A 26857-nucleotide genomic window follows, 5' to 3' on the forward strand; every position below is an offset into this window, starting at 1 on the left:
ATCAACAGTTCCTGAATTACAATGCTTTGAAAGAAACCTATGCAAAAATACATACGTCTTTTTAGAAAACCACTCACGAGTTTTCTTCATCTGTCAAAAATACTCAGTTTGCTAAGTCACATACGTGTGCAAGGGTTCATTGAAATCAAAAATGGTCGATATTTGACCGTAGTTCATTTGGCGCGATTTAGCTCCAATGAACTTTTTTTTACATCAGATGCAGAATGTATGAATTGCATTCTGAAAAATATCTAATTCGTCGGTTTATATTATTACTTTCAGATTTTTTTAAATGAAGGAAATCTCGTATACCTATTTGGGTGGGACAAAAAAAATTTTAGCTCCCATGCACTTTCCCTGTTGCTTGTGGGTATAACAACTGTGCTTTTCAAATCGATCGGTGGAACTACATTTTTGCGCCCGATTTTTGAAGTTTCCATACGATTTCATATGGGAAAATCCACTTTTTCATTATTCTCTATAGATGTCCAGTTGGCTCCTAAAAATATATCGATGTATGATATTTGTAGCAAATTTCCTGGAAAAAACTCTTCTGAAGACCGTAAGGCGCTATGATGCTTATAGAAAAAGTTATTCATCCCAAACTGATTGAATGTCTAACAAACGGCTCACCATTGAACTTTTCTAGAAACACTGCATGCTGCTATTGCAAATAAGCTTAAGGATGAAATATAATTCCGCGTGCAAAAAAGCTTGAAAGTGTGATTTTGGCCCATTGTATCTGCTGAGAAGCCTCCAAAATAAATTTTACGCGGTATCATTCCCTATCACATGGTTGAATTTGCAGTAGCAGCATGCTGCATCAGGATTGCTAGAAATATTCAATGGTGAGCCGTTCGTCAGATATTCAATCGGTTTGGGGTGAATAACTTTTTTACAAGCATCGTGGCGCCTTACGGTCTCCAAAAGAGTTTTTCTTAGGAAAATTTTCTACAAATATCATGTATTGATATATTTTAAGCAGCCAACTGGCTATCTCTAGAGAATAAGTTTTGAAAAAAAGGATTTTCCCATATGAAATCTTATGGACACTTTAAAAATTCGGGCGCAAAAATATAGTTCCACCGATCGATCTGAAAAGTTACACAGTTATTATAGGACTTATAAGGAACACGAAAAGTGCATGGGAGCGAAAAAATAACACCATCGCTTTTTTCTCATATGATTATGTCCCAGTCTAATACATATACAATATAAAAAAGTGGTCCCAATTGGAAGCCTAGGGATACACCCAAAATGGGAAATCAATGAAAAAACCTTGCAAACGCACGACTAAGAGAATTTAATTACAATAATAATAAATTTTAAAAAGGAAAACAAACTACCGATATGAATATCTAATTTTTTGAATTAAGAAAAAGCCCAGTTTATTTCTATTACGTTTGCACCTTTCATGGTGGAAGCAGCAGCAGCGTTTGTTCAATCGGTCATGGATACAAGTTTTCATGCAAGTCTTCGTTTTGTTACAACTTGACTTTTCTTTTTTTTTTCTGTTCCAACTTATGACGACCGGTTTTGGAGGCATCGAAAATGTCACTTCGAACATTACACGTCGTTTTTACACTACCAAAATTAGGTTTATCCACGAGCTGAAACAGAATCGATTGTGCACTTCGTAAAGCATGAAATAATCATAATCCAACTTCAAAAAAGGGATACACCCTTCGTCCAAATCTCCATACCTATCGGATTCCATACCGAATTTTCATTAAATTCTCTTCTTTGCTGGCGAAAACAAACATTCTGCAGAGCGTGTTGTTGGCAAGTGGAAACTAACATGGGCCGCCTTTCAATTTTACTTTACGCAGGGTGCTGCAAATGAGAAAAGCGAAATGCACTCCACTGCTTGACGGCTTCATCTGTGTCGTACGGAATAAATGTTGAACAAGCGAGCTCATCCTTGACAACACGTAGACTTTTCGCATTATCACATCGCTCGAGTTTCAACACCGCTCTAGAGCTAACTCGGCGTGTCACATTTGTGACTGGTGGAGGGGGTTGGGGCAATGCTTATGGAATGTGTAACACAGCAGTTGCAAACTTCAGTTTTTCTCATAAGCGGAACCGATAGGATGCATCGGGAGGGTTGATTTAAAACAATCCACACCTCCAAGAAAAAGTCACTCATTTCAATAGTTTACAAAAAAACAAGCAGCAATTTTTTTAAAAGCCCCGCCACAGCTCAGAGACTAGGAACGCCAATGATTTTCCTCCATAATTTTCTGTCCATGTACCCGTCTGTCCAGCGCTGACTGCAGACAAGTTTCAAGCAAGCACTCGGAATGAATTAGTTCAAGAGAACTGCGTTTGCTTTGCTAGTTGATGATGGAGGTAAAATGTTCGGCGAACTTCTCCTATCTGCTTTTTGTTTCAAATCGGATTCTTAAAGCAATTGCATATTTGCGGAATGAATCGTCTGGGTTTGTGGCCCCGAGAGTCTTTCGTTGTAATAAAAAAATAAACGAAAACGAAATTTTCAGAATACCGTTTAATTTCCGCATCCTCCTGTCCGTCGTGATTCAGTTGCAAATTAAATTGTTTGTATGCACTTTTGCCCATCTCACCACGTCGTCTGCTTCTCCCATCTACCCCATTTCATTTCACTTGGAAGGTATACTAGCAGACTTAAAATACTGCGGTAAAATGTCTTTGTTTGGTTTGTTTTATGTTTAAGTGGAAACAAAGCCAGACAGCTTATTCGAAGAAGGGTTGACAATTGATCGTTGGCGCAGTACCGTAGCGCTACACATTCACACCTGTCAGGCACTCCAATTAACTCAAAAAAAAAAAAAGAAATTCCACACGCTGGAACACACTAGACTGCATGCATACAAAAGAGGAGTGTGTGAAATGCGAACGACACCGAACAAGTACATGGGAAAATTTTTCTATCGCCAAGAAAATTTCTCGCTTGCAAGGCAGCGGCGCACAGTGTTTCCAAATCGAGAAACGGACGGCAAAACTATTTTTTCAAGTCCTATGTTATCCATATATTCTAAAAAGTTGCTTCGTTTACTGCTGTCCTTCATATGCTTCAATGGAATCAGTTACAAATTTTGTCGTATAGAGGGCGCCGTACCAAACTTTTCAACGTGACTTGCTAGACGAATAGTTTCTTCTGCAAAGTTGTGTAGAATTTTATTACAAAACTGTTTGCTGAATACCTCAAACCTCTAGAGATTAAGATCTCAGAGCAACAAGATGTTTTCTAAAATGGCTTTTTAAAAGCAGTTTTTCATCCATATGTTCAACTCTAAAGCCTAAAACATGACTTCATAATATTGAGAGTAACGTGGTAAATCAAGATGAACAATTTCTAGTGATATATTGTTTATTATATACAGTATTCATGAATAAAAACTGAAAAAAAGTGTTTTTAAAGCCTTTTTTTATTTGAGTTGAAACTCGAAAAGGCGCAAACGAATCCAAGCTTCAATGAAGCCATTCGATAGAGTACCTTTCTGACTAACAGAAAAACACAAAACTACAGTGGGTTATTTGTAGTTTTGAATATATGGCCACTTGAAGTTACCGATTTTTACATGCATTTGTGCGCTCTTTATAGCACTAAGTCCGGCGCGTACACTACGTTTCCGTTTCCATGCCCAATGAACAGACACCACAATGGGGCTAAATCTAGAAACGGAAGGAAATAGGAAACTTCGAAATCCAATGTTATCAGTATCTTCTAGAAAGTTGTTTCTTTTACTATTGTCCTTTATATTCTTCAGTGCAACCCGCTACAATTTTCACCAGATAGAGGGCGCCACACCTAACTTTTGAACGTGACTAGATAGACGAATAGTTTTTTCTGCTAAGTTGTGCAGAATTTTATTACAAAATTGTTTGCTGAATATCTCAAACCTCTAAATATTGAGGTTTGTTTTTAAATTATTTATTTTGTAAAAGGTGCTGTATCTCTAAAACCTTAATTCCGAGAGGTTCAAGTTACTCGGCAAACAGTTTTGTAATAAAATTCTGTACAACTTTGCAGAAGAAACTATTCGTCTAGCAAGTCACGTTCAAAAGTTAGGTGTGGCGCCCTCTATATGGTGAAAATTGTAGTGGGTCGCATTGAAGAATATAAAGTAAAAGAAACAACTTTCTAGAAAATACTGATAACATTGGACTTCAAAATTTCCTATCTCCGTCCGTTTCTACATTTAGCCCCATTGTGGTGTCTGTTCGTTGGGCATGGAAACGGAAACGTAGTGTACGCGCCGGCCTTTGTAACTACAAATAACCCACTGTAGTTTTGTGTTTTTCTGTTAGTCAGGAGTCACAGTCAGCTTCATAGAAGCTTGGATTCGTTAGCGCCTTTTCGAGTTTCAAATCAAATAAAAAAAGGCTTTAAAAACACTTTTTTTCCAGTTTTTATTCATGAATACTGTATATAATAAACAATATATCACTAGAAATTGTTCATCTTGATTTACCACGTTACTCTCAATATAATGAAGTCATGTTTTAGGCCTTAGAGTTGAACATATGGATGAAAAACTGCTTTTAAAAAGCCATTTTAGAAAACATCTTGTTGCTCTGAAATCTTAATCTCTAGAGGTTTGAGGTATTCAGCAAACAGTTTTGTAATAAAATTCTACACAACTTTGCAGAAGAAACTATTCGTCTAGCTAGTCACGTTAAAAAGTTAGGTATGGCGCCCTCTATACGGCGAAATTTGTAACTGATTCCATTAAAGCATATGAAGGACAACAGTAAACGAAGCAACTTTCTAGAATATATGGATAACATAGAACTTGAAAAAATAGTTTTGCCGTCCGTTTCTCGATTCGGACACACTGTGCGGCGTTTCGAGATGAGGGGTCGAGAAAGGTTCTTCCCCTGTATGCATCATTCACTAGTTGTATTTTTAAAGAAATAGATTCATGGTTTAATACTGTCATCTAGGAAAAAAAATTATTGTGTATTGTTTTCGACTTCACTAGCTCACTATAATGCTATAACTGTAGTTTATTTCGAAAATTTTTCTTTTCCTGTTCCTGTGCCAAAAGATTCGTTTCGAAAACTAACGATGCTCATGAAATTAACCTAAATTATCAGCGCTTTAAAGCTGACCGTTCAAAGACTGAACAATATTTCGCCATTTTGAAATAGCACTCAAAGAGTTAAAGTAATATTTCACATTTCAATCGGTTCATGCAAGTTAGTTTAAGTGAAACGCATTGTGGATCAAAAGTACACATCAGTACGATAAAATAGACTTTGAAACACTCGCATCTAATCATTTCTCCTATTTTATTTGACTGACCCCATAACTATGGAAGGACTTTAAATGCAATATATAAATTCTCGATAAAATGTGGCGAACACGAGTTCGGCATGCTGATGGCCTAAACTGAATCTGAGCGTAAATTTATGTCTACCCATTTTTTATCGCATTATTTACATTCGCTATCTACAACAGTGCTTACCGACTAATGCAGCCAAAAACTAGTGCGATTCGCAAAAGAAGGGACTTGCAAGTGCCAAGATTGTAGTAGAAGTGAAATCAGTATATTTCAGTCGTATTGTTTGGCGGAAAATATGGAAGACGAATGGGCAGAGCGTTACTAAAACTGATTAATATTGGGGACTCCAAAAATGCCCACAATCCGGAATTATACCATTTTTTTAGTCACAAACGATTGCGTGCAAATATCAACGTCACCAAATAATCGATTTTTTTGCAAGTAAACAACTAAAAACCAAGTTTATTTAAAAATGAACTGTAAAATTTTATTCTGACAACCCTCGCTGCGGTATTGCCTTACGCCGACGGTAAAGTTTGACTCGAACACAAAACTCGCCGAGACGCTAAATTATACTATAATAAATGAAAATCACACACAGACACGCGTGACTCCGAGAAGCTATTGCTGTTTTGTTCGCTAATGCTGGCAAAAACATGGGCGGAGGAGACATCGCTGTAAAGCATGCTGTCGCCAGTTTATCCCAGGTTATAGTTTGCACTGTAGTAATGGAATTTGATAAATCATATTTGCTGCGAAAGTATTCAATTACTGTTTGGATCGTTGTTTTTTTGTGTTTTGTTCTATGTGACAAAATTTATGAGTGAAATTTTATATCACTTTAAAGTGGGACTGATGATATCATGTTTTTTGCAAACAGGCAACTACAGTGAAACCATTGTGACCATTGTTGAAGGTGTCAGGGGAATGATCCTAAATAATGACATTGATATTGTTAAACAGAAGGCTTCCAGGATGGTCGATGTTCATGTGTCATTTACATATTCATGATACAGTTTTGTTGCTTATCCTAACTAAATCTAGTAAGTATTGAAAATATCTTTTACCAGTGGCGTTTTTTGAGTTACTGAGTTGCTTGTTATGAAGGGCATCTTAACCTAACTAATTCTGATGTTAATCATACAAATCATCCACAGTAGCCCGGGGGTTTCAAATATACTCCGGCAATTTTTCACTCCACTATCGTTGCTACAACCCCACTTCAAATTTCAAATGAAATTCTGTGAAATTGGTTTCATCGATAATTTAAGCAACTCCAAAATTTTAATCGACAAATTGTTCAAATAAAAAAAGTAACCATTTTTTTCAACAGTCTATATTGAAACAGTTGAAAATGTTGTTTATGAGACATGACCGCAAAGTTAACGTAGGATTAAAAACAGCCTGTCTCATGTCAATGTGACTCTCGCAATAGATTTGGGAATACAGTCGGTTCGGGGTGATCAATTTGATGGTGTGCAGCGGTAAATTTCAGTATTATTCCGCGTTCAACTCTCTTTCTTGCAAAATTATTAGTAATATTGAAGACAAGCGTTGTTTAATTGATTTGAAGTCATTCGAAAATAAAGTTGTAATGAACTGGGTTTTGCTTGATGAAAATGTTAATTCAAACTTTAAATTTTAACCAAACTAATTGAAAACTTGTGGTCATCCTCAAAAGGACGATTGGTTATACTTTCCGCAATGTTGGGAATTCAATGAATTATGTCTTCTTTCCCGTTTTCTGCGTGAGCAGAACAGCTGGGATGTTTGACAGAACACTGAGCAATAATGAAACCAGATAAAAGCTTGTTCAATTTATCGTCATTGCGGATTGCGAACCGCGGATGACGCGGGATGATTCCCGTTTTAATATCTCTAGCAACGTTTCCCGCCAATTCCTACATTTTTGTACCAAAGTTCTCCATTTAAAGTCGCCAAACAGTCTAGCACCAACGCGCATAATCTCCATTATGCAACAGACAGCTAATTAAACCTACCGTGAACAAAAAATATACCGAAGGAGAGGACTCCAGGGTGTTTTATTGTGTTTAAGTACGACTTTAAATAAATGGTATAATACTATTCGAGAGCAAACTAAATTTTTATTTCACTACTATTTTTTTCTAAGGTCTTCTATCACAGTTCATTGATTCAAAATTTGGTTCAAGTCAATCGAATTTTCAATCGAAGACTACCCATCAGGTTCAGCACAGACTGATTGGCGATGATTTGGCCAATTTTTCCCAGTTATTTGCGAATTTTGGGATGGAATCTACTGGTTTTACATATTTTTTCAAACATGACTTGGTAAAAGCCAAAAAGTCTCCTTTGGCCTTGCCTGGGACAATTTGGCGGATTCATCTTTTTTGAGTAGTGCACTGATGCCAGATCTGGCCATAACAGTACTGGGGACCACCCACGAAATTTACGGGTCATGGCGGCAGACGCCGATTGAGCCACTCTCGGACGTAAACAGCGGTTTTCATTGTGTCTGTTATAAAGAATGGGTCGGAAAGCCTGCCATACTTACTCGCCAAACCTTTGCTTATTACAAAACTTTTCGGTAAACATTGACGTCTCCGCCTGGCCAAACATGGCATAGGTCCATCTCCCATTTTTACGCACACCGATTTTCCACAAAGCAGAAGTGAAGATCAGCTGTCCAAACTTCATATCAATTGATATCAAAATCGAGCTAAGAAATAATAAAACACCCTATAACACAACAAGCAGGCAGCGTGGCGTACGTGATAGGATGAGGGAATTCGGAAATTGTAGTTAAACAGATGAACGTTGTGCATGAAGTAGTTTTTCGTCAATTGTATAACCAACAACAAGCATATCATCAAGATGGCATCAAAGCCAAGCAGTGAACCAATCAAAGTAAAATGCAAAACGTTTGCTATTGCCAGGAGAACAAGCCAAGTACGCTGCGTCGGAAGCTGAAGCTACATTAGATGCTAACAAGTTTTGAATATTAGGCTATTTGTTATTATGTAGATTGAAATTTGTTTGTGGTTGTGATTGAGTTATTTAGTAATGTGTAACACATAGGGAGCTGCGTAGCCGCAAGGTTACAGAGTCCGCTTTGTCAAGCGGATTGTCGTGGGTTCGAATCTTAGTAGAACCAGGCCATCCGATGTCAAAAAGGACTTAAGCATGGGTTTATTCTCAGGCTCCCCACCAGTTATCCTTTCTTAACGCTGAAATCTAACAAATACCTTTGCGTGACTTCCTCTTAACGAAAAATAAGGAAGAGTAGCACATTACACACAAGCACTGATGAACAATAATAATAAGCATGCCACTTCTCAATAGAGGTATTGCTATCAACAGAAGTACGGGGTACATCAGACACCCGGGCATATCTCACAATAGATCTACGATTCTGGTCGCAGTGAGGAAGCCCATACAGGAAAAAAAATGTGTAACACATTCCGCCAGATCGATGTAACTACACTACTTGGTAAAACCATTGAATAAATAAGTTAAATGAAATATACTGCTAAAGATATGAAGAAAAAGAGAATCATCCCGCGTTTTCTACAGGCCCGGATTTAAGCGGGGGCAGCGGGGGCTAATGTAACACATCCATCCCTCTAGTTCTAAATCAGACATGCAACCACCACTCAAAAGACGGAAAGACCTTTTTTGCTCGTCATTTTCAAGTGGAGCATGGAATAATGGATCCTCTAAACCGCCCATAAGAGCACAAGAGGCCCATATGGAAGTGCTCACCGTTGAGAAAATTGCAAATGAAATTCTGATCTTGAATTGAAAGTAAATAATTATGATTCAACTTAAAGTATGTTTTGTTCAAATGTATGTACATTGGGGGGAACTATGTATATTTCCATGAGTTCTATGAGCTTTTCGTGAATTCTAGGCTTGGAAATAAATGATTGGACTCGTTTGGCTTTATTTTTTCTCTATATACAAAAAATAAGAGTATATCAGTCTCCACGCATTCAAAGACGGCCAAGGTAGTTATTACCATTGTTACTTCATTGTATCTGTCATGTAAACAGTTTGATTCAATCCAATATTTTTTGAAATGGCCGCGTTGAGTTATACGATTTTTTTAATATAGCGATTTGGTTTCAATGGATTGCAACATGGACTGGTGGATGTTACTCACCAAAAAGCATCTAAAGCTGATGATGAAAGCTCGTTCGACATAGTCTACGAAAAAAAGTTACCGAGAAATCGATACAGACAGTAAGGCCACAATCCTGAACATTTTAATTCACCCATCCCAGATACTAAGAAGGATTCCTGGAAACATTTTTTGTCATAGAAAAATTTCACTTTAACTTTCGATTTTCTTCAAAAATACATATCAATTGCAATCAGTTTTAATGTCTCAAGCTTATTTTTGATTGAACCTTGCAAACATGAACTGTGTTTTCATTTTTAAAGTCAATGATATTTTTATGTGAATATATTTCTTCATCGACAACAAACGTGGAATGTTGTTTTTGAAAGACAATTGAATATATATTTAGGATGGGACTCGTATGCCTTTTTTTAAATATGGGACAAAAAAACAAACTTTTTTCAGTATTTTGAAAACAAACTTCTATATTTTATCAAGGCTTACGAAAATTTGAACCAAACTAGATACATTGACAGCACAAACTAAAATTTGCCCGAAAGTCATATGGGGCACTTATGCTTTAACGGGCAGTAAATGTCTTATGGAAAGAGGGCCCATGAAAATATCTACCCTGGGCCCCCCAACGCCCGAATCCGGCCCTGGTCTTATGCCATTGGCAATTAATAATGAACAAAAAATTAACAAACTTGCCTAGTGTCACTTTTGTGGCAACACCAATGGCACTATTTAGCGCACCCAAAATCATTTATTTGAGGTAGTTGCCAAAACACTGCGAATAGAAAACGGCAGCGAAATGTTTCGTTTTCTCTTCAAATTCGTGATTCATGAGGCTCCGCGAGGCGTCGCCTTGGATTGCATCATTGCACAGTGGTCGGAGGCCGGAAAAAAACCTTGATTTTTCAAGTCAATATGTTTGATGTTTTGCATTTCTCCGAAGATTCTTAAACTGTGGATGACCTTTTCCCAAAGTTTTATGATAATCGGTTGAGACATCGATTTTTTGTCGCACTTTAAATGTTGCTATATGGGTCAGAATTCGTGAAACGGATCACTAAAAATCGCGATGTCTATTTTTTCAAATAAGTATTCAAAACTTCAAATGATTCTCTCGGGAAGTTGAATTTTTATTGAATTCGAGTAAGTTTTCAAGTTGTTATTGTCATTTGAAATTTAGGTCAAATTTGTTTTTAAATAGACATAGCTTTAAAAATACTGCATCAAATTTGATGAAATTTTCACAGCCGATGCATCCTAAATTGTACTTACGTTACCAATCAGACGAGAGCGGTGGTGGCCAATGCTGTATCAAGAATTTGTCGCCATGTTGCTCAGTTTTGGGCTGTGTTTCGCCAGTTCCTCAGGCGTCTCATCACCCGCAAGTCTCCTTCGAGCTGGTCGAGCTACGTGCACGCTGCGCCCATCTATTTCTGGTGCCGGCAGAGTTGCTGAAGAGAAGTGATTTCACAGGGTTGCCGTCCGGCATCCTTACGACATGACCGGCCCACCGCAACCTATTAACTTTCGCCAGGTGTGCAATGGGATTCTCCCCAAGCAGCGCGTGCAGTTCGTGGTTCATGCGCCGTCGCCATTCTCCGTCGTCCGTCTGTACTCCACCGTAGATAGTCCGTAGCACCTTCCGTTCAAAAACTCCAAGAGCGTTAAGGTCCTCCGCGAGAAGCGTTGTTGTCTCGATCCCGTAGAGGACTACCGGTCTCATCAGGGTTTTGTAAAGCGTCAACTTCGTGCGTCGTCGCACTCTATTCGATCGAAGTGTCTTCCGAAGTGAAAAGTATGCACGATTTCCTGCCTGGATGGGTCTGCGGTCACCAGTGACCCCAAATACACGAACTCATCGACCACCTCAAGCTCATCACCGTCTACAGAGGCTAGAGTTGGGAGGCTGTTGTTGTTCTCCTTGGAGCCTCTCGCTCGCATGTATTTTGTTTTCGACGCATTTATCCGCAGTCCGATCCGTCCAGCTTCGGCTTTCGGTCGGGCGTAAAGTTACGTGATATGATGTCGAAGTCATCCGCGAAGCCCACAGGCTGAACAGACCTTGTGAAAATTGTGCCCCTCGTGTCGATGCCCGCCCTCCGGATCACACTCTCAAGGGCGATGTTAAACAGCAAACAGGAAAGTCCATCACCTTGTCTCAACCCTCTGCACGATTCAAAGGGACTCGAGAGTATTCCCGAAACACGCACGTAGCATATCACTTGCGCCATGGTGGCTCTGATCAAACGAGTCAGTTTATCCGGAAATCCGTTGTCGTGCATGATCTGCCATAGCTGTTCTCGGTCGACTGTATCATAGGCCGCCGTGAAGTCAATGAAGATGTGACATGTGGGCACATTGTACTCACTACATTTCTGTAAGATCTGTCGGATTGAGAAGATATGGTCCGTGGTGGCACGGGCACCCATGAAACCCGCCGGGTACTGACCCACGAACCTCCTGGTTAAAGGTCATAGACGACGGAACAGGATCTGTGAGAGTATTTTGTAGGCGGCATTGATAAGCGAGATACCGCGGTGATTGCGGCACTCCTGCTTGTCGCCCTTCTTGTAGATGGGACAGATGACTCCCTCCATCCACTCGTCTGGCAGTTTTTCCTCCTCCCAAATCCTGGAAATGACCCAGTGCAGCGCTCTAGCCAGCGCCTCTCTTCCATGTTTCAAGAGCTCGCTCGGCAGTCCGTCTTTGCCTGCGGCTTTATTGTTTTTCAGCTTCCCGATCTCACAAAGAACTTCGTGAATATCGGGGGTTGGTACTCGGTCATCCGCTGCTGGTGCTCCTAGGTCAGTTCCTGCTCCGCTTCTGTTTACTGTTTCGCCATTCAGGTGTCCATAGAAGTACTCCTTCCACCTGTCGACCACCTCACTGGCATGCGTGAGAAGGTTCCCATGCGCGTCGTTGCACATGTCAGCTTGCGGCACATAGCCTCTGCGGGACTGGTTAACCTTCTCATAAAATTTCCGCGTTTCACTGGCACGATATAGCTGCCACAAATACTCCGTACCTTCTCTCCTTTTCGGCAAAGCTCCTGGAGCGCAACGATGTCAAAGTGGCGGAGTTCAGGCTGATCCAGCAGAATCCGGTCGCCACCCGGGGCGTTCAGCGATCTACAGTTCCATGTACCGAGCTTCCAATCGTCGTCCTTATTTCGTCGCCTAGGTCGTTGCCAATTGTTCCGGTCCGTATTCAATTCTTGATTGTTCGTAGTATTTTAATGTTTCGGCATGCTGCCTTACTAGGGCTGCGGATGCCTAGTCTCGCGACGGGGCTGCCGTCTTAGGTGTAGCTGGCGAGACGCCGCATTTCATAATTCAGTCGTCCGCTCCGGATCAGACGCTGTTTGAGCCGTCCCTAACATGGGGAACAGACGCTCGGACAAGCTGCCCTCCTAGGAGAGCAGCTCTCCCTTCCCTGTCAGCATACGACCAAGTTCCCACCGGTTCACCGATCTTCCCTTGGTTGCTCGTATCCCAGTCGGTACCACGAGGAGGAAGGGATAGGAGTTGCTGGGCATTATGCTTTGGACACTGGGGTCTATTTTTTTTGCCCAGCCGTTCATCAATCCTAAGTTGTAGTTTACGAATTTTTTTTTTTGAAGAAAAAACTATTTTTTCAATAGTAACTATTTAAAACAATATGTTGAAAATCTATGTTCAGGGGCACTGAAAAATCTGAAAAAAATCACAAGTATTTTTGACGAAATTTCGAAACTTCCCTAAAAATTTCGCGGTGGTGTTATTTTTTCATCAAAAGATATGGGCTTTCAAAGTTGGTGCCGCAACGCATAGATTTTCATCATATTGTTTTAAATAGTTATTATTGAAAAAATATTTTTTTCTTTAAAAAAAACATTTTCGTATATTACAACTTAGGATGCATCTGCTGTGGAAATTTCATCAAATTCGACGCAATATTTTCAAAGCTATGTCTATTTAAAAACAATTTTGACCTAAATTTCAAATGACAATAACAACTTGAAAACTTATTCAAATTCGATAAAAATTGGAAAATCAACTTTCCGAGTGAAACTCTTATAGTTCTAGTATTTATTTGAAAAAATTAGTCATAGCGATTTTTAGTTATCCGTTTCACGAATTCTGACCCATATCAGACATTTTCGATGATTTTCATGTTTAAAATCACAATTTTTAGCTTAACATTTGTAACTCCCTCAGTCTTGATTCGATTTTGATTCAACAACTTTCATTTCACAGGGAAATCTATATACTTTTTGATTGATTTTCAAGACTTGCCAAAAATACAACCAACTTCTCAATCGAGGTACACTCCCCCCACAATTATGAAATTACGGATCACTTTTGTGTCTCATGTTATTTAACTCAGTTAAACTAACGGTTCAAAGGCATGTAACATTTTTGCAGTAAAATATGCCATATTTGCTATCTTTGAACCCAGAAAACATCGTTCTTATTCCTAAATTGATGTGTTTTTTATAAGCGTGAATAATTGTCTTCCAGAATCCTTATCATGGAACACTTAGAAAATAACTAGTTTTTGCAGAAAAATCCGATTTAAGAACTGTTTTTTTAAAGAGGGATAAGAAGTTGCTATTATGTGGATATATTAATATTTGGTCTTAAAACAAAATGGCCTAAATTAATCCACCTAGCGGTCAGACTAAGCCTTTCTCATTCAAACTGATTATTTGTAAAAATAAATTTACATGAACGCTTCAATCCAATTAATATGTATTCACTTTTTGGGTTCTAAATCAATGATGTTGTAATATAAGTATAAAATATGAAATTTGACGTAATGTAAATTCTCAATAAATAGCGAAATAAAAGTAATGATTCTTAATTTCGAACAATTCAATCACGAGCGATACCGGGAACATTCAAATGGTACGATAGCATATTTAAATTATATTGTGGCCACACATATTGATCATAGCAGGTATAGTTTTTAATAGCCTTTGAATTTCTTTTCTTTCCATAACTTTTGAACCACATATCAAATTGTTATGAAGTTTGTTATTTGTAAGTTTGAGAGATGACTCGTTCGTATGACACTACCCGGGCAGGAGAGCATAACAAAATCATGACTCATCAATAGTATATTAAGCTATGAGGACTTATCGTGTTATTCGAAAGATATTCACGTCTCAAACATGCATATGAGAATATCATAACATTTTGATATCATATCTCGATATGCCTTCAATAAGATATTTGAGTTGATTTTAAATATCTGATTAAGAGTAAATTTTTAAGTGAAAATTGTTCCTCATTGATTATTTATAATATATTCAGTTATGCATTCAGTGTTCAATAAGTTGAAAATATTGAATCGGTCATTTTCGAGATTTTCAATGCAAATTATTAGTTTGTTATTGAAATATCAAGCTTTGTTATTCATATAGTCTTGGAGGAACAATATTCTGGTATTATTTTTTGTTATTTTACCAACTATGTAAACCATATTAAGATCAAAATGAGGTGTATTTCCAATATCTGGTTGTGATATTATAATGATATTTTGTCCTGCTCGGGTAGCAATGTTCAAATAAGTCGTGTAATCTTTGAGATGATAGAATTTCGTTGTTTTATTAACAATTCAATACATAACGGTTGCTTAGTTCGATCCGTTCGATTCGAAATGAAATGGGAACGTATAGGGCAGCCAAACTTTGAAACCACGTGTTAAATCATAATTCATCAGTTAACCCTTAACAAGCCTGTTGATTTGGTAATACAATTGATCAAATCGGTTGTGTACCTTCTGAGATAATGAAGTTTCGTGATTTTCACATTTCGGTACATTACAGACGAAGTTACAGTTCGATTACAGTAAAATTCAATAGGGTGTTATGAGTAGGCTAGACCTTTCATTCGACACTTATTTCGTGAAAATCGGTTCAGCCATCTCTGAGAAAAGTGAGTGAGTTTATGTATTCTTCGGAATATGTTTCTTTTCATAGCTAGATTTCACATTTTCAAACATAACAGACAAAGTAATAGTCCCATTGCAAAAAAATCAATAGGGTCTTATGGAGTAACTAGACCTTTCATATGACACTGATTTTGTGTAAATCGGTCCAGCCATTTCTCAGAAACATTAGTGAAACTAAACAGTCTTCAGAAGACGTTTCTTTTCATAACTTTTGAACCACATGTTCAATCTATATAAAATTCAAAAGTTAAGGGTTTTTAAAATAGCTCGTTCATTCGAAACCATAAATAATGGTACAACGCCGGAAATATGCTGATGCTCGGAAAATAACTCAAAGTTTGTGTTCTATTCATTACAAAACCAGCCCAACGTGGTGTTAGCCTGACATTTTTTTGTGCAATCTCAACACCAAATTACACGCCGGTGCTAACAATTGCAACTAAAACCGGGTGGTCCCCCGCAGTCTAGGTTGGAAAGACAATCTTGTTCCACTTTCGTCCGTGCACACAATACTGCTAGAGCTATGATAGCACACGAAATTGTATGCTTCTGCGACTCTTTTACCGGTGAGCTTCGGGCTACGAAGCAGGATGCAGAATTGCATGCGGCTGCGAAATAATTCCTGTCAACATGCTTACGTTTATTTACTGCTCTCGCTCGATGGTTGTGAAGATTCTTTTGCTTTCCGTTCGGAATTCCACCGCCCCTCCGTGCGGGCGAGAGCTTACGGTTGCCTGGACCTCACACTGTGGGAAAATATGAGGCTCTTGGAGGGTAGGTATACGAGCACATAGTTGAAATTGTGTCAACCATTTATTTTGGGCTAAATTTTAGTATCGTTTATTTACATGTTTGAAATGATTGCCACCTTCACCATTGTTACACCATTGTTAGGCAGCCAAGTACAGAATCATCTCGAAAACGAACAGCAACATTTTATGCTGGCGGTCTGCATAGAGAAGTAGACCACTTTGCCATTAGGCATTTGGGACATGTAGTGACCCATTTACTCTGGCATGCCATCAGTAGCACCAAGAGACCAGCCAAGAAGGACCACAGTAGCCACTAAACCGCACCGGCATTGGTCAAAAGCGACGACGACAACGACAATGTCTCTGATGACGATGGTAAAGGGGTTATTTCTTCTAGGGTGTTGTCTCAATGGGTCGCTTTCCACATACAAGCACGATGCACACACCGAGGGTCCACGTGGCCATGAAGGTGGTTTTAGGTTGTCGTGCGTGGTACGGCAGCCCAAAAGCAAGCATTTTTTTTCTGTTCTGTAGCCCCTGAATAATTGCAAGCGTAAATTTCGTTCCACAGTTCCCGCAGCGAACGACGGTGGACTAGCATTGGCAGAAAAAATGTACTGCTCCGGCGGAAAATTTTTCTTCTACCGTTTAACCGTAGAACCGTACAACACGCAGCGTGGATGCCAAACCCAGCAAGCAATATTGTCGTTCATCATGTAGGCCTGTGATACACCTATGTATATTCCGCTCTACACGTTCGAGCCCCTGAACACCTAATGTAAAGAAAAATGATCTTTATGACTGTGCCGTTCCCCCTAGGGGGGCCACTAAAGTACGCTCCTACATGAAGGATCGCTTGCTTGCTTGAACCGGAAAGAATTTGCTGCGCTGCGTTGCACCTCTGAGAGCGGTAGCAAATACGAAAACTGTTTTGTTTAGAATTCTGACGGGTGCAATAAATTGTGTTTTCGTGAAATTGCTACCGTAATGGTAAAAGTGCCGCTCACGGCGGTGGTTTGCGATAGTTTAAGCATCCCGTTGATATTCGGTTCGTTAGGAAACACGTCCGGGCTGAGACTCTAAGAATTCTTTTTGTAGTTTCGCCCAAACCGTTATGTGCCTCGTACACCGGGAAGTTGTTGAATTAATAATAGTGAAAAAGAGGCTTGTGTTGGATTTTAGCCTCATGCTAGTTTGCTCTCATACACTTCACTGGCCTCGAGTATTTTGTTTATTGTGTTGAGATTCTTTGTAAAGTACTTATCCTTTGAGTTGACTAAATGTTTTCGAATTCCCGGCACAAAACGAAACAAGGCTTTTCTCTTTTTTTTTGTTTTATTTTTGGAGGAAAAAAAATCTTATGTTATTTACATAAATACTTTCCATAGTGTGTGTTGTGAGAGAGAATTCGATCCGCCAATTTTAAAGTAACAACTTTTATAGCGGTGAGTTTCCCAGAAAAGATTAGAGCTCGAATATCAAACAGTTGTATTGGCCAGCTCTGATAACTGACAACTGGCAGAAAGGAACCAAGCCTGGTTATAGTTACTGGGTTCCTAGTCACTGTGAAGTGGAAGGTAATAAAAAAGCTGATACGTTAACCAGACAAGTGTCATGTCAAGTGTCAATGTTTCATTGGCCCAGAGTCAGAAAAAACCTAGGAAACGCCAACAACTGCAGTTTAAATGGAAAGGAACTAAGGACAATTAGAGGGCTGGAATCTTTCGAGGTAGGGTCTGCAAATCCCAATGAAGTAATACATTTCATATGAAATTCAGTACCAAACTGGGAGACAGGTAGCGATTTAACAACGACGACCACTTTCATAAATAGTAATATGTCTGCTACGGGTACCTTGACTGAACAAGCAGTATACCACAAAAGATCAAAATAATGGTTGCAGTGGCCCTAAATCTTACAAAAAATTGCCATCTTTTCTTGTCTTACTTTCAATTTAGTGTAAAATGAAGAATTAATGATGAGAGTCCCTCCTCTTACTTATACAAGGGTTTGAGTTATGTATTATTTCGATTCATCTTTGAAATATGTATTATGAAACAATACAACCAGATATTAGCGATGAAGATAATTCGTCAATGCTTTGCAGCGATTTTAGCCGTCATGTACTCGGCAATTTTAACACACGTAAGTAGTAGACAGATTTTCCAATCTTTTGACAGGCTTAGATAAAAAATCGGACAAGAAATAACAGAGCAAGAAGCATTTCATTTTGTGGGTACCCGGGTATCCTGCCGAGTACTCATGGGGTAAAAAAAATAGTAGGAGAGTGGTATCCGTGATACGACCGCATAGTTGACGTAGGACTACAATAGTTTAATATTTCGCTTTGAGGCTCTGTTTGATTTGAGCTCGTTTTACTTCTAGCACGGTTCGATTTTGGCACACATGTACCAAAACGAGCGATTATGTCTAAACACATTTCTTAGTCTTTTTGATTATTTCAACAAATTTAAGCTTAACATCCTCCAAAAGATAGGTATTTTGGTTCTTTATGTTGCCAAAGCGAATGACCGGAATTGGTAGAACGGTTCCTGGAACATGACAATACTAAGCCTCTAATTACTCGGGTAGTAATATCAAGTATCTAGGTTATCAGCCTCAATTCATCAAGCTTGGAACTAAAACTAGTTCATTGGCGGAAATATCTATGAAAAACGTTATGAAAAGAGAACCGTTCATTTTTGGCAAATTCTGCCATGTCGTGTTTGGCAAAATCAAACGGCGTCTGTATTTTGATTATTTATTTGAAGCACTCTATTTTAGAAGAAAAAATATTCTCTTCAACATTGATGAATATCTTTCATTCTAATACAGTCAATTTTCTCCAATACGCGAAAAGGCAAGCTTCTATACAAACCTAAATTGAGTACGATTTTGTAGAAATTAAACAATATTTATTTGTTGTTATGGCTCACTCTCCAATCACCAAGCGGCAAAGATGTCACATAATAAAATTTTCCTGCAATTACAAGTTCGTGGAAAAAATAACGATAAAAAATTACAGTTTTTGAACAAAAATGTTATTCACAGAAAATTTAAAATGGACATGAGAAAAACAGAATGTAGAGTTTAAAAATAAACAACGCATTTTATCTGTACAATGAACCTAATTTATATACCCTGCTATCTGCCTCTACCGACACGTACAGAACTTTGCTGTCCCCGGTGGCGCAGCGTATTTTGCGAATAATCATATTGAATTCTGATATTTGCTACTACATATACGAAACAAGAAGAAGAAGACAATTTAAACGGCAATTCGATTGTATTCTAGATCGCCAAACGATACCTACGCGCTAACCCAACACGCCCCATTGTGCGTCGACAACCGCAATGTAGTCTAAACTTGGCTTGGCTGCACACAAATGGATATCGAGTTCTACTGTACTGATAGACGACGAGTGACCAGTGCTCTATTCATACATTGCTCGATGCAGTACTGTTGCCTGTGCCAGCATGTTTTCCATCAAGACATCAGTTTTAATAACATTCTGACAGCAGAACGTGAAACTGTCTGAGAGTGGAGGTGGTTACGAACTTTCCGAAAAAGCTTCACCTTCAAGACAGCAATATAGTCTAGACTCATAGAAGCAAACGTTAGTTGACCTATTGAGACGGGGAGATTCTGTCAAATTTTTTTTTGCCACTGCTATACGGGATATCACAGCAACCAGTTGGTGTCTATTCATGAAGTCTGTGCCAGGGGTGCTCGCATGTGATTGGTACATTGTTCGTGAAAATTCGACCTTGAAACTTTTATTCAATTTTCACTGTTAAACAATTCAATGAGAATGATAACTGAAGAATCACAAAATTGTCCATCATTTTATCAATCCAACGACATATTGATTATTGTAATCCATCATGTGGTTACATCAGTATCACCGTTTGAAATCTTTCATTCCAACGTTACACTTTGGTTTTAGTTTCCGCAGAATGTATCTCGATATAGTGCGGTTAGACGTAGTCCTACGTCAAAAATCGAAGGCCCCATATCAAGCGACTATCGGGCTGCTATTCGAAGACTATCAACATGCGCTAATTCGTCCGTCGAAGACCGCAAAAAAAGCCTGGAAAGCACTCCAAGACCACCATCAAATGGTGAGCCTCACGTCAAAGGTTTCGTTATTGAAGCGAATCTGCAACAAACAATACTCGGAAGGAGAGGACATGGCGGAGCACGTTTTTGCCATGGAGGAATTGTTCATCAGCCTTGCAAATTCCGGACAAAAGCTGGAAGAAAATCTCATGGTCGCGATGATCCTGAGGAGTCTTACTGGTTTATTTAATACCTTCACCACCGCCTTCGGTCGGATGAGGACCTGACCCTGGAGCTTGTCAAGCGAAAACTCTTGGACGAAGCCTCGAAACGGCTGGGTCCTGGGACGGACTCGGCAATGAAAATCGGACAAGGTAGAAAGAAACCACTGGCCTGCCATTACTGCAAGAAAGTAGGCCACCTACAAAGGGTTTGCCGGCAATTTTCCCGAGACAACGAGGCGAAACAGTAGACCGGAAAACCAGGGAAACCATCATTATCGCCATCAAAGAGAAAGGTAAATTCCAATTCGCTTTCTTTCGCATTTTTGGCTAAGCGAAACGACGATCGAGGCGCGGACAGACCGTGGATCATGAACTCAGGAGCGAGTAGCCACACCGTTGCTACTGTTTTTCACGAATCTTCGCGAAAGCGAGATACAACACGTCATACTCGCCGATGGAAAGCGAGCTGTCGTCGAAGGGGAATGCCCCGTTGTGATCCAGTGCTACAACGACCAGGGTAGGCAAACCGAAATGACTGTGAGCAAAGCGCTCTACACACCAATGCTGGCGATGAAACTTTGGTCCGTTTCTGGTTGGTGCAGAAAAATGCAACTGTTATTTTCGACATCAACGGTTGCGGAGTGATGCGTGCAACCAAACGGCAGCCATAGCGATACTCAAACAAGGCCTCTACTACTTGAAGCAGCCGAAAGAAGTTACCTTACTGACAGGTGAGAGCCATAATAAGGGTTGCAAACACGAGTAGCACCAGAAATGTGGCCACCGGGACCTGAAAGCGATTTGCCGAATGAAGAGAGACGGTTTAGTCACCGGATTGGAGATTCACGAGTGCGGAGCAAAGGCAATCTGCGAGTGTTTCTGTAAGGGTAAAAGTACCCGTACACCCTTTCCCGAGGAATTGGTATCGAGTATCAATGCGCCATTGGTCCTGGTGCATACGGACGTGTGCGGTCCAGTGGAGGTACCATTCGTGACCGGATTCAGGTACTTCATGACGATAATCGACGACTATTCAAGATACTGCACGCTGTTCCTGTTGAAAGAGAAGTCGGAAGTAGCCGACAAAATCCAAGAATATGTTAAGGCGGTCAACTCGCAGTTCGGTCGTAAACCAAAAGTGTTACGGTCCGATCAAGGAGGAGAGTACAGCAGCGAAAGGTTACGATCGTTCTACCGTCGACATGGCATACGGGTGCAATACACGGTGGCCTATAGTCCGTAGCAAAACGGAGTAGCAGAGCGACGAAACCGGTACTTGGTCGAGATGAGCCGGTGTCTACTATTCGAATCAGGACTGAACCAGTGTTATTGGGCGGAAGCATTGAACACAGCTGTATATCTACAAAATATATCACCATCGAGATCCGTTTCAGTCATGTCATATGAATTGTGGAATGGTCGCAAACCTGATGTTGGCCATCTCCAAGTTTTTGGTACTAGCGCCTGAGTACACATCCCAAAGCAGCAGCGGAAGAATCTCAGTCCTACATCCCAGAAGCTAACGTTCGTGGGATATTCTCAGGACCACAAGGTGTATCGTTTCCTGGACAAACCCACCCGGAAAATCTACATTAGCAGAGACGCCACATTTGTCGAGAGTAAACAATATGGGCCTAAAAAAGCGTTCAGGAGGAGAGCATGGTTGAACTCCTCTCTAGCCTGAAGCCAACGATAAAAGAGACACCCGATGATGGTAACGACGATGAAGAAGAGGAAGTTGACGACGGCGATGAAAGCGACAATACCATTGTCGGAGATGATTCGGATGGCAACAATGACGATAATGCCGAGCAATCAAATCAAGAAGACGATGACCAAACCGTTGTGAACATCGAACCACCAAATGGTCCACGACGTTCGGGGAGATCTATCAAGAGAATCCAGCCACAACGATATGGAGAGGTCACTGGTGTCACCAGCAAAAGCACCAACGAGCCAAGAAACTATTCCGAGGCAATCCAGTCTTCAGAAGCAGCAGCCGTGGGAGCTAGTGTCTCTACCGCCTGGAAGGAAAAGCGTAGGTTGCAAATGGACCTTCAAGAAAAAGCAGGACAAAAACGGTAAGACGGTGCGATATAAGACCAAGTTGGTCGCACAAGGCTTTACGCAGGAATACGGGACAGACTACGACGAAGTTTTTGCTCCCGTTGCTCGTCAATCTACGCTTCGAACCATCCTAACCATTGCCGGTCGGGACAACATGCAAGTGCAACACATGGACATAAAAACCGCTTACTTGTATGCCGGGTTAGAGGAAGATATATATATACATTCGGCCCCCACCTGGGTTAAAGACGGATGGTGACAAAGTTTGCCACCTGAAACGCAGCATCTATGGGCTGAAATAATTGGCACGGGCATGGAACCAGAAAATAGACAACGCATTTAAGAAGATGGAGTTCAAACCTGCCGACTCGGATCCTTGTCTGTACGTGAGGATGCTAAATGGTAAGCGCAGCTACTTAACATCTACGAGGATGACATGGTCGTTTGCTGCTACACATAAGAAGAATTCGAGACATTAAGGAAGCTGGGAGAGCTGCGACTGTTCCTCGGAATTAGAATTGAAAAGCAAGATGGTCACTGTGTTGAATCAGTCCGGATACATCGCCAAGATCATGGAGCGGCTTGGACACGAAAATGCCAAGCCGTCCAAGATTCCTATTGATCCTGCTTACGTTTAGCAAAAGGAGGAGGAAAAGCTGCCTACCAACGAATCGTACCGAAGCTTGGTGGGTATTTTGCTGTACGTCGGGGTCAACATCCGGCCAGATATCGGCCAGAGCACATCACTGCTGGGGAGAAAGGTATCCAAACCAACTAATCGTGACTGGACAGAAGTAGAACGAGTGCTGAGGTACATCAAGGCAACCAAAGAGTTTTCACTGCACCTAGGCTCCAGAAACGAAGCTTTGGAGTGCTTTGTGGATGCAGATTGGGCTGGAGATGAAGGAGACCGAAAATCCAACTCCGGTTACCTAATCAAGCTTGGTGGCGGCCTGGTAAGTTGGAGTACCCACAAGCAAACCTGCTTTCTCTTCAACAGAAGCCGATTTCGTGGCGCTGGCACAAGGATGCCAGGAGCTGCTATGGATGCGGAAACTTCTGAAGGACATCAACGTGGAACCAGTCTATCCAACCGTAATTTACGAGGACTATCAATCGTGTATCAAAATGGTGGAGTCTGATCGTCTGGAAAGAAGGTCCGAGCGCATCGAAACAAAACATGCGTTCACCCGAGATCTTCGCCAAAAACGGATCATCGACCTGCAATATTTACCAACCACCGAGATGGAAGCCGATCTGACGACCAAACTTTTGAAGCGATTTAAGCTGAAGAAACATCGATATGTAATCGGTGTCCGGAGAGAGATCTAGAAGGCAATCGTTGACTTTGTTGCGGAGGAGTGTTGTATGCAAATCTCAATTGCATAACAACGAAGCAACCAAATCACATATAGAATTCAATCACAGCAGACATTTGATATTAGAGAGATTAAATTATTCATTCGTCAGTTAGTAACCGTTCAAACCAGTTGACTTTAATTTCAGTCCCACTGCTGCTATTACAATATACGTGGGATTAGTTTGCCATCTTCAGTGTACAACAATTCAGTAGCTACCGCTTTGTCAAGATCGATATCGGCGCCGACCACGACCTTACGATCGTTAGGGTTAGGAAGGATGTTGAAAGGATGTTGTAAGGAAGGAAGTGTAACAGCCGTTGTTTTTGAAGACCGAGTTTACCTCTGCATCTCCACGACTGCGACAGAAAGGAAGAGTTGTATCACCGTGGTAAGTGACGGAATCGAATGATGTTGCGCGCGAAGCTAGCTCATTACGAAGACGAACGAGGAGTATCTCCCTCGTCAAACATCGCGAACGCGGCCTGCCCGAAGACCATCCATTTCTAGAAGCAAGTGTTTAATAATCTATCAATTAGCAATCACGATTTTCTTCCAGCAAGCAAACGCACTTGGGTAGACGCGGTTCTTTGAAAAGCATACATTCCATGGCTTTTAGATTAATTACGATATTTGCTGAACGAACGAAACCTGGAACCTCCGTAGAGTTTCCAAATTTCCACGAAATAGTTCTCATTTTGTGCACCCAACAGATCACACGTTCACACCACTACACACAAAGCATGCATTCTCGAAATGTTGAAACCAAAAAAAAACATATAGGGTAGGGAACATATCAACTGTTTTGTTGATTGTTCACATATTTCTTTGTGATTAAGAAGAAAGCTAGACAATCAAAGTTTTCGTTTCCAGCCACCAGCATTACTGGTGAAACCGGCACGAGATGACCAGTACTATTTTGTCTTTCCTCCTTTCAGCTGCTAACACCTAGCGTCCGTATGTCACTGGTGCGGTTTCAGAATCAAAATGATGAGGTGAAATGTTCGAACGGTACCTTTTATATCAAGGCTTCGTCAGTTAGTTAGAAAGAAGGAGGGGCATAGTAGAAAATGGAATGACAAGGAACGTAAATAAGCATCGGAAACATTGACGAAAAAAAAATATTTTCCTTGGAAAATACTTGGCTGTTTTCGGGGTACTTTTTTTCTACAGAAAACAGTCCAGAAACCAAAGTTGGCATTTTACAAAACATCTAAAGAGCTTAAGAGCATAAAGGCTAATTTTGTTTTATTTTTGACTTTCTCCTAGAAAGGTATAGCAATCACTTGCAAAACCGAAAGTATAAAAGTGCTCCAAAGGGCCGAATGGCATATATCACTCGACTCAGCTCGACGAGCTGAGCATTTTCTGTATGTGTGTGTATGTATGTGTGTGTGGGTGTGTGTGTGGGTGTGTGTGTATGTGCAGATTTTTATTCTCACTCACTTTTCTCAGAGATGGCTGGACCGATTTTCATGAAATTAATTGCAAATGAAAGGTCTTGTTGTCCCATAAGACCCTATTCAATTTCATTGTAATCGGATTTTTGGTTAAGAGGTTATATATCAAAATGTAAAAATCATGAAACATCATTATCTCGAAAACTACCCAACCGATTTGAACAAAATTGGTTTTAAAAGAACGTGCTACCTAAAATACCCTTAATTTTTGAGTTTCATAAAAATTGAACTCGTGATTCAAAAGTTATGAAAAAAACGTGTTCTGAAGACTGTTTAATCTCACTCATGTTTCTCAGAGATGGCTGGACCGATTTTAATAAAATCAGTGTCAAATGGAAGGTCTAGTTGCCCCAGAGGACTCCATTGATTTGTTTTGCAATCGGACAATAATTTTGCCTGTTATGTTTAAAAATGTGAAATCCAGCTATGAAAAGGAACATATTCCGTAGACTACGTGAACTCAGAGATGGCTGACCCGATTTCCACAAAATTAGTGTCAATTAATAAGTTTAGATGCCTCATAACAACATATTGAATTTTACTGTAATCGAACTGTAACTTCATCTGTAATGTACCGAAATGTGAAAATCACGAAACTTCAATATTTCAGAAACTACACAACCGATTTGATCAATATTATCAGATGAGCGGGTTAGTTAAGGGTTAACTGGTGAATTATAATTGAACACGTGGTTTCAAAATTTGGCTGCTCTATACGTTCCCATTTCAAGTCGCCATCTTAGAATTCAAAATGGAATTTGTGGTCGATTTTAGCTCCTGTGTATCATTCTAGTTCCGGATATTATAATATTGGGTGGAAATCGGCCATTATTTGTTACTACTAAAAACATTTACCTGCCAAATTTGGTTCCATTTAGTTGGTTAGCTCTCGATCTGAGCAGAAATTTGTGTTTCATTTGTATGGAAGTTCTTCCTTCCAGAAAAGGGAGGGGTGTGGAACCATTATGGACATATTTGTTACCCCTAAAAACATTCACATGCTAAATTTGTTTCCATTTACTCGGATAGTGCTCGAGATGTGCAGAAATTTGTGTTTCATTTATATGGAACCCCTCCCTTTCAGAAAAGGGAGAGGCGTCCAACTATTATGGACATATTTGTTACTCCTTAAAACATCCACATGCCAAATTCGGTTTCATTTGCGTGGTTTGTTCTTGAGTTGTGCAGAAATTTATGTTTCATTTGTATGGGACCCCTTCCTTCCAAAAGAGGTAGGGGTCTCAAACTATCATAGGAATCTTCAGTGGCACCAAAAACCCCTACATACAAATTTTCACGTCGATCGGCTCGGTAGTTTTCGAGTCTATATGGATCAGACAGACAGACAGACAGACCGGACTGTATTTTTATATGTATAGATTACAACATCAATACTTTAGAACCTAAAGAGTGAATATACATTTATTGGATTGAAGCGTTCGTGTAAATCTATTTTAACAAATAAAAGTTTGAATGAGAAAGGCTGGGTCTGACCGCTAGGTGGATTAATTCAGGGTTTTCTCTTGGTTTCAAGAGAAGTATTAAACCTGCTAAAAGAAGTTATCGATAAGATGGTTACTGAAAGACTGCAATATTTCGAGTTTTGTTAAAGCAGATG

This window comes from Wyeomyia smithii, chromosome 2, assembly GCF_029784165.1.
Source record: "Wyeomyia smithii strain HCP4-BCI-WySm-NY-G18 chromosome 2, ASM2978416v1, whole genome shotgun sequence".
NCBI classification, from domain to species: domain Eukaryota; kingdom Metazoa; phylum Arthropoda; class Insecta; order Diptera; family Culicidae; genus Wyeomyia; species Wyeomyia smithii.